Below are 7,754 nucleotides of genomic sequence, written 5' to 3'. Positions count from 1 at the left end.
GCATCACAATAGTTTCCAAATCCTCCCAAGCTGAGAATACCTTTATTCAATGTCAGGATCTAAAACTGATGAAAGCAGACTTATTCCAGACTCCATAGATCACATTTTAAAATCACCTGAATAAGTAGCCAGTCTTGAGGGGCTATGTCACCTGTCAAGAGAAAACGGGATCAGATCTAGTGGAGGAGTAACAGAAGAGTGAGAAGGGGGTCACTATAGGTAAATTGACCTAATAAGAGATTCTTTCAATAGTCAGAGCATGAGAGAATGGGGTCCTGAAATTCACAATGGCTCTGAGGATAACTTAGAGGGTATGTATTTCAGAGATATTTAGGAGAGAGACTCAACAGAACTGGACCACTGATTACATGGAGGTAGGCAGAAGGATAGGAAGAGGATAGGGTCAATAATAACTTCCAGATTTCCAATTTGGGGGACAGGATGAGTACAGTTACTAACAACCAATACAGGGAATACAAGGTGAGCAAGGATGGCAATAAGGAGCAAAGGAATTGAGTTTATTTACGAATATGTTGAGTTTGGAAAATCTGCATTATAGCCAGTTTTAAGTGTCCCATTGAAATTTAACACACAAAGAAGTTGGGAACTCTAGGAAGTACTAAATGTTGGACATTGCTTAAATATCAGAAGAAGATATTTAGCACCACAATCTCACCCCCAACATGTCCCCACCACCAAGAGCCAGCCCCACTCCATTCTTTCTGCCCACAGAAGGGGATCCAGTGTGTTAGTATCCAGAGTCAGCCAATGTTAAATTTGAGCAGCAGAGAACTGTCTGTCACCATCTGGGAAGGAAAGAGGGGGGAGAATTTTTCACTATTTCTCCTTTTATTCCTGCCCCAGAAATCCCTTTATAGATGAAGTAAACCAGTGTTTACAGATGTGTTTGCAGCTCCTATTAGCCAGGGCTCTATCTCAAGGATGGTTAGACACTGATTGTGAAGAAATCAGCAGGCAAGGCAGGATGTTTGATGATTTCAGCTTATCATGGAGATAGACCCCACAAGGACTCCTCTGAGTCAACAGCATGACAAAAAAAAAAAATCCTTAAACAATTCCATTCCAATTACCAGTTGCTGAGAAAATAAAACTAAACCTCCTATTTTTGATTGGTCCAAGTGAGAATCATTTAATGATTATAGAATTACGTGCTCCTAAGGGTTAGGTTTCCTGGGAAACAGACTCTGAGAACTGTGTGCAGGAGGTTCATTGGGAGTGCTCTCAGGAACCACACTGTAAGAGGGAGGAAAGCAAGAAAGGGCAGAGGGAGTGAGTGCACCATGATACCTCAGTCCAGCTCATCTTTGAGGCAAGAGAGCTGGGGCTTTGTATTCACCTATGAATGAGTCACTGGGTGCAAGTGGCTTCCAGGGAGCAGGTATGATCTAGACATGTCAATTCCCCAGTGTTGTTGTTTTTTTTTTTTTTTTAATCTGAGTAAATGGTGATGGGTCTCTTTGGGGAAGGACCAGGCATGTCATTATCACACATCCTTCCCATGGTGACATAGGGTCATTTTTCATGGGTACCCGGCCTCTCTTTTAGTCAATGGGGTTCAGATTCAAGTTTCTAGAATCACTAACTGAAATATAAGCTGAAGATAAGATTTTTTTATGGAGTACTTTGCCTCAGAAATGTATATTTTATTTTTAAGAACTCAGATTTTTTTTCAGAGCGATCTCAACATAGAGAATGAAAACTGATGATCTTACATTCAGCACAAGAATTTTTTTTATATGTTTAAGCCCAGAAAAAGAAGTCTATGCATTACATGTACATGCCTATTAAAGTCTGTGTGTCTGTATATGTGTCTGTGTGTGTGTGTTTCAATTTTTCCCTGATGAAAAATAGTGTTTCTTTATGGAACCCCTGTTAAATTCCAGCTTTTGTTACATAAAACAAATTTCATTTGTTTTTTGCTCACTTCTTTTCCCCCATCATCATTCTAGACCCCAATTTCTATTTGAGTCAACAGTGAGCATGTGCACAATGTATCACTCAGCAGACATCACCGTCCTGAAATAGACACCCCTAGCTTTTGCCAGTACTGTCCATGGAAGTTATGACAATAATGCAAGGACAACCAGAATCATAGATGATGAATGATGAATTACAAATGTAATTTAAATTATGTAAGAAGATTACTACATTAAATACAACAGGCCCAGTTAAATTTAACTTTCAGATCAACTACACACACACACACACACACACACACATACACACATATATACACTTGTATATCAACTATATATATCTATATTATATATATAACTATACATTATATATAATATATATATTATATATATATTAGTGTAAGTATGCCCTATGCAATATTTGAGACATACACTAAAAATCACTTGTTTTTTGTTAATATTAATTCAAATTTACTGGACATCTTGTATTTGTTTTGCAAACTCTGATACGCCTACTATATATAATCAGTAGACATAATTCTTCCACATTTCTTACTTTTACTTCTGCCCTTCAATTTTATCTGTCATTGAAATCCATTTTGCCTTTCCTGCTTGAAGAGAAGTATTAGGATCACAGAAAATACTGAAGATAACAGACAAGGGGGTACATCTGGTTTTACCATTTATATCATAGAAAAGTTGGAACCAAACTGTCTTCTCATCTTAACACTCAAGTTTGTTCAGAAGTTTAAACATTCTTGGCAGAACTTTTCTTTTGAATAACCATCACACACAGATATACAATACCAGTTTTTTTCTGATCTGCTCTCATGGTATATCATAAAATGAATCATCTCAAATGCTAACATCTCAACCTTTACATAATGCGCAATTTTTACTACATTATCCCAAAGTGCTAAGACTTAGAATAATTGTTGATGACTGCTCTTATGTCTTTGTGTCATCTGGTCAGTTCTGGTACCCAGGCCAGACTCAGTCAAGCTTGGCTGCACTTCTCTGGGCAGCTGCTATCAGCAGGCTGTTCAGTGAGGGAGTGGTTGTGCTAGGAAGTGTCACTTGTCTGGGAGCAGGTAGGCTGTTGGCAGAGTGGAAGTAATGGAGACTTCTGTCTCCTGTCACCCATTAGACTAGCTCAGAATTGGCAGGGGTCCAAGAGAGACTCAGGCAAGGCTCTGTGAGGCATAGAGTCAAAACTACCTTTTCTTCTGCATTCTATTAGCCAACACATGTAAAAACCAGACAGAGGGGAAAATTGATTTAATTTTCTGCTGGGAAGAGCTGCAAAAGACATGGATAATGGAAGGTCTAGAGAACTAGATTTATATTTCTAATCAATCTCCCCATCTTTAAATACAATGATGAACATGCAGACATTTTATGGGGGAGAAAAGAGCTTTCTCAGTGAAAAAAACCATGGATTGACTTATATCCTGCCACAAGTTTCTTATTCTGGTACCTGGTCCAGAATAGTTACCTGTCACTGTCACATCAACATCTGAACAACCTCTTCTTCAAAACTAAAAAGTTCTAAACCACCTTTGTTAAGTAGGCTTAACATGTTAAGTAGGCTTCATGGCTTCATGCAATTCAGAGCTTGTTGTGTTTATTGATAATATAGCTGAAAGATAAACTTCTTCCTTCACACCACCACCATATTCAGTTGAACATTTACCAAAAGGGCTACTATTGTGTTTACATTATCTGTGCTTTCATCAGGAAAAATTGAGAACTATGTCACTAGCGGTACTTGTCATATTGGTGGCACTTCAGTATACTTCTTGCTTCATATTCACCCAGCACTTCCAAGGACTATATCAATACTATTTTTCACAAGTATCACCTTGTAGTCTAACCTCCTAAAGTTCAGCTTTATTAGAAGACAGCAAAGGACTAATGTTTATATGTGTAATATTAAACATCTGATACTATTGTCTTTAAATTCCATATTTTCTCTAATTTTTTTGTTGTTTGACAAATTCTTCATTTCCTGTGTGAAACCACCTAAATGTGTTTTTTTCATATTTACACATTTTCTTTCTTTTTGTTTATTTTTTTGTTTATTTTTTCCCCTCAAAATTTCAATGTAATTTATTGTCAAGTTAGCCAACATACAGTGTATACAGTGTGCTCTTGGCTTCAGTAGATTTCCATGATTCATTACTTACATACAACACCCAGTGCTCATCCCAACAAGTGCCCTACTCAATGCCCATCACCCATTTCCCTTCTCCCCCGCCCTCCCGCCCATCAACCCTCAGTTTGTTCTTTGTATTTAAGAACATCTTATGGTTTCTCTCCCTCTATGTTTGAAACTAGTTTTCCCCTTCCATTCCCCCATGGTCTGCTGTTAAGTTTCTCAAATTACACATATGAGTGAAACATATGATATCTATCTTTCTCTCACTGGCTTATTTCACTTAGCATAATACCCTCCAGTTTCATCCATGTTGCTGCAAATGGCAAGATTCATTCTTTCTCATTGCCAAGTAGTATTCCATTGTTTATATAAACCACATCTTCTTTATTCATTCATCTGTTGATGGACATTGGGCTTTTTCCATAATTTGGCTCTTGTTGAAAGTGCTGCTATGAACATTGGGGTACATGTGCACCTATGAATCAGCACTCCTGTATCCTTTGGATAAATCCCTAGTAATGCTATTGCTGAGTTGTCGGGTAATTCTATTTTTAGTTTTTTTGAGGAACCTCTGCACTGGTTTCCAGAGTGGCTGCACAAGTTTGCATTCCTACCAACACTGAAAGAGGGTCCTGTTTCTCCACATGCTAGTCAACATCTGATGTTTCCTAAGTTGTTAATTTTAGCCATTCTCACTGGTGTGAGGTGGTATCACAATGTGGTTTTGATTTGTATTTCCCTGATGATGAGTGATGTTGAGCATCATTTCATGTGCCTGTTGGCCATCTAGATATCTGCTTTGGAAAAATGTCTATTCATGTCTTCTGCCCATTTCCTCACTGGATTATTTGTTTTTTGGGTGTGGAGTTTGGTGAGTTATTTATAGATTTTGGATACTAACCCTTTATCCAATATGTCATTTGCAAATATCTTCTCCCATTCTGTACATTACCTTTTGGTTTTCTTGATTATTTCTTTTTCAGTTCAGAAGCTTTTTATCTTGATGAGGTCCCAATAGTTCATTTTTACTTTTATTTCCCTTGCCTTCAGAGATGTGTCGAGCAAGAAATTGTTGCGGCTGTGGTCAAAGAGGTTGTTGCCTGTTTTTTCCTCTAGGCTTTTGATGGTTTCCTGTCTCACATTTAGGTTTTTCATCATTTTGAGGTTTTTTTTTTTTTGTGTGTGTATGGTGTAATAAAGTGGTCTAGTTTCATTCTTCTGCATGCTGCTGTCCAATTCTCCCAGCACCATTTGCTAAAGAGAGTGAATTTTTTCCATTGGATACTCTCTCCTGCTTTGTCAAAGATTAGTTGGCCATACATTTGTGGGTCCAATTCTGGTTCTCTATTCTATTCCACTGGTCTATGTGTCTGTCCTTGTGCCAAAACCATACTTTCTTGGTGATTACAGCTTTTTAGTAAAGGCTAAAGTCCTCTACTTTAGGACTGTGATGCCTCCTGTTTTGGTTTTCTTTTTCAACATTACTTTGGCTATTTGGGATCTTTTGTGTTTCCATACAAATTTCAGGGTTGTTTGTTCTATCTCTGAGAAGAATATCGGTGCAGTTTTTATTAGGATTGTATGTAGATTGCTTTGGGTAGTATTGGCATTTTTACAATATTTATTCTTCCAATCCATGAACATGGAATATTTTTCCATTTCTTTGTGTCTTCTTCAATTTCTTCCATAAGTTTCCTATAGTTTTCATAATACAGATCTTTTACATCTCTGGTTAGGTTTATTCTTAGGTGTCTTATGGTTCTTGGTACAATTATAAATGGGATAGAAACCACTTACATTTTGAATGTGTCTTAGCTTCACTAGTCAGTGTATCTCTACAAATAAGACACCAGGGGTTTCCTCTCTCACTTTCAACCACAGCCATAAAAGCAAATTCAGATTGCACAACATTATGAAGTGAATTGTACTCTGTAAAATGGTTACTTTTATGTTAGGTGAATTTCACCTCAATTTAAAAAAAAAACTTTTAAAAAATCACAAATTGAGTACAAGATAAATAGTACTTCTGAGTAATTTGAGGGCAAACCTATTTGGTCTTCATTTTCTCAGATCACTACCATTGTCACCAGTTGGTTTGCAATGTGTGTCTTTTCTTTTTTTTATTTAAAAAAAACTTTAATGTTTATTTTTGAGAGAGAGAAAAAGAGTGTGAGTCAGGGAGGGGCAGAGAGAGAGAGAGAGAGTGAGGGAGATGCAGAATCCAAAGCAGGCTCCAGACTCTTGAGCTGTCAGCATAGAGCCAGACATGGGGCTTGAAACTGTGAGATCATGACCTGAGCCAAAGTCGGACGCTTAACTGACTGAGTCACACAGGCACCCACAATGTGTGTCTTTTCTTAAGAAATAATCCAATAAAATTTTTTCCACTTTCAGTAAATTAGGATTAAAAATAAGTAATATGAATTTCACTTAGTTATGTTAACACTAGCTTGATTTTAAATTACAATGATTGTGGTTAATGTTTTGGGAGATTCAAGAGGGAAGTATAGGTATCAGCTGCTCAGGTCTCCGTGACCCTGAAGATGCAGGAAGGAGTACCTGACCTTCAAGGTGTCCCATGCAACACTAAATGAATGCCTTCAGACTTCTCCAAAAACACTGAGACACAAGCCATGTCACCATGGTTGTGGCTGAGCTGGAGAAGATCTTAAGCAGCTGCCCAGGTGAGGAATCCGTGGTCAGCCTTCTGGATGGCACAGTGGAAAAGCTGAGCATCCCCAAGGCAGGTGGTGGAGTCCATCCAAGTGAAGGAGGAGAGTACCAAGCTGTGCAAGCACAGAATCTAGTACCTTAGGGAGCATAGCAGCAACCAGCCCCTGGCAGCCAACATGAGGAAGAGAAAGCACATGGACCATACAATGGCGGGGCACCTGTTTTGCTGCAGCTACATCTCAGTGAATTAGCACACCAGAGTGGCATAGAGAGCTGGTTGGACCCAGCCAAGGTGGCTGATGCTGAGCCAGAAGTTCCAGTACAACTACCACCTGCACCAGATTGGGGAAAATTCTGTGTTCACCATCACACCAACCTCTCAGCCATAAGGACACCACAATATTCCAAGGGGGACGGCAGCTTCAAGAGCCCCACTGGCCCATGTGCAGCCACTCTCTGAACAAGCAGGCATAGCCCCTGCCCCTGGCCCACTGCGCCAACTCCCACCTGCTCTGCAGACCTCAGACATCTCAATGATGGAGAACAACCGGCCCCCGAGGCTGCCCAACGACTATAGCTACAACCCTTTGCTGTCTGTCCACCAAGAACCAAAGAAGTGTTGCACTTCTCACAATCCAAGAAAGTGTACATCATGTAGGCACCCCACACACACCTGCGTGCCCCATGCCCTCGCACTCCAGCCTGGTCTGCCTACCTGTGTTTCTGTTTCTTGTGACCCAAGATCAGTGAGCGATGGTAACTATTCCTAGAAAGAGAGGAGTCAGATCAAGAGCACATCTGTGCTTGGAGATATGTTTCCACTGGTAGAATTCTGAAGCACTCGTGAGCTACTTGATGCCTTCCCTTTCAGAGAGAGACTTTCCTGCCTGGGAGCTTCCACCACTTCAGAAACAAAAGTCAGTTATTTCCTGCACCCCTGACCCTTGTGTCCTCCTTCTGTCGGCCCCTCCTTCCCATCACCAACC

The 7,754-nt window shown here is 39.6% G+C and overlaps 1 pseudogene; it reads left to right on the top strand.

Annotated features, from left to right (window-relative positions):
* The first annotated feature begins 259 nt into the window (after nt 1-259).
* On the top strand, nt 260-7,426 carry LOC121042568 (E3 ubiquitin-protein transferase MAEA-like; annotated as a pseudogene).
* The last annotated feature ends 328 nt before the right edge of the window (nt 7,427-7,754 follow it).

This window comes from Herpailurus yagouaroundi, unplaced genomic scaffold (genome assembly GCF_014898765.1).
Source record: "Herpailurus yagouaroundi ecotype Mexico unplaced genomic scaffold, PumYag 185, whole genome shotgun sequence".
NCBI lineage: Eukaryota > Metazoa > Chordata > Mammalia > Carnivora > Felidae > Herpailurus > Herpailurus yagouaroundi.
This window is presented reverse-complemented; position numbering and strand designations above follow the sequence as displayed.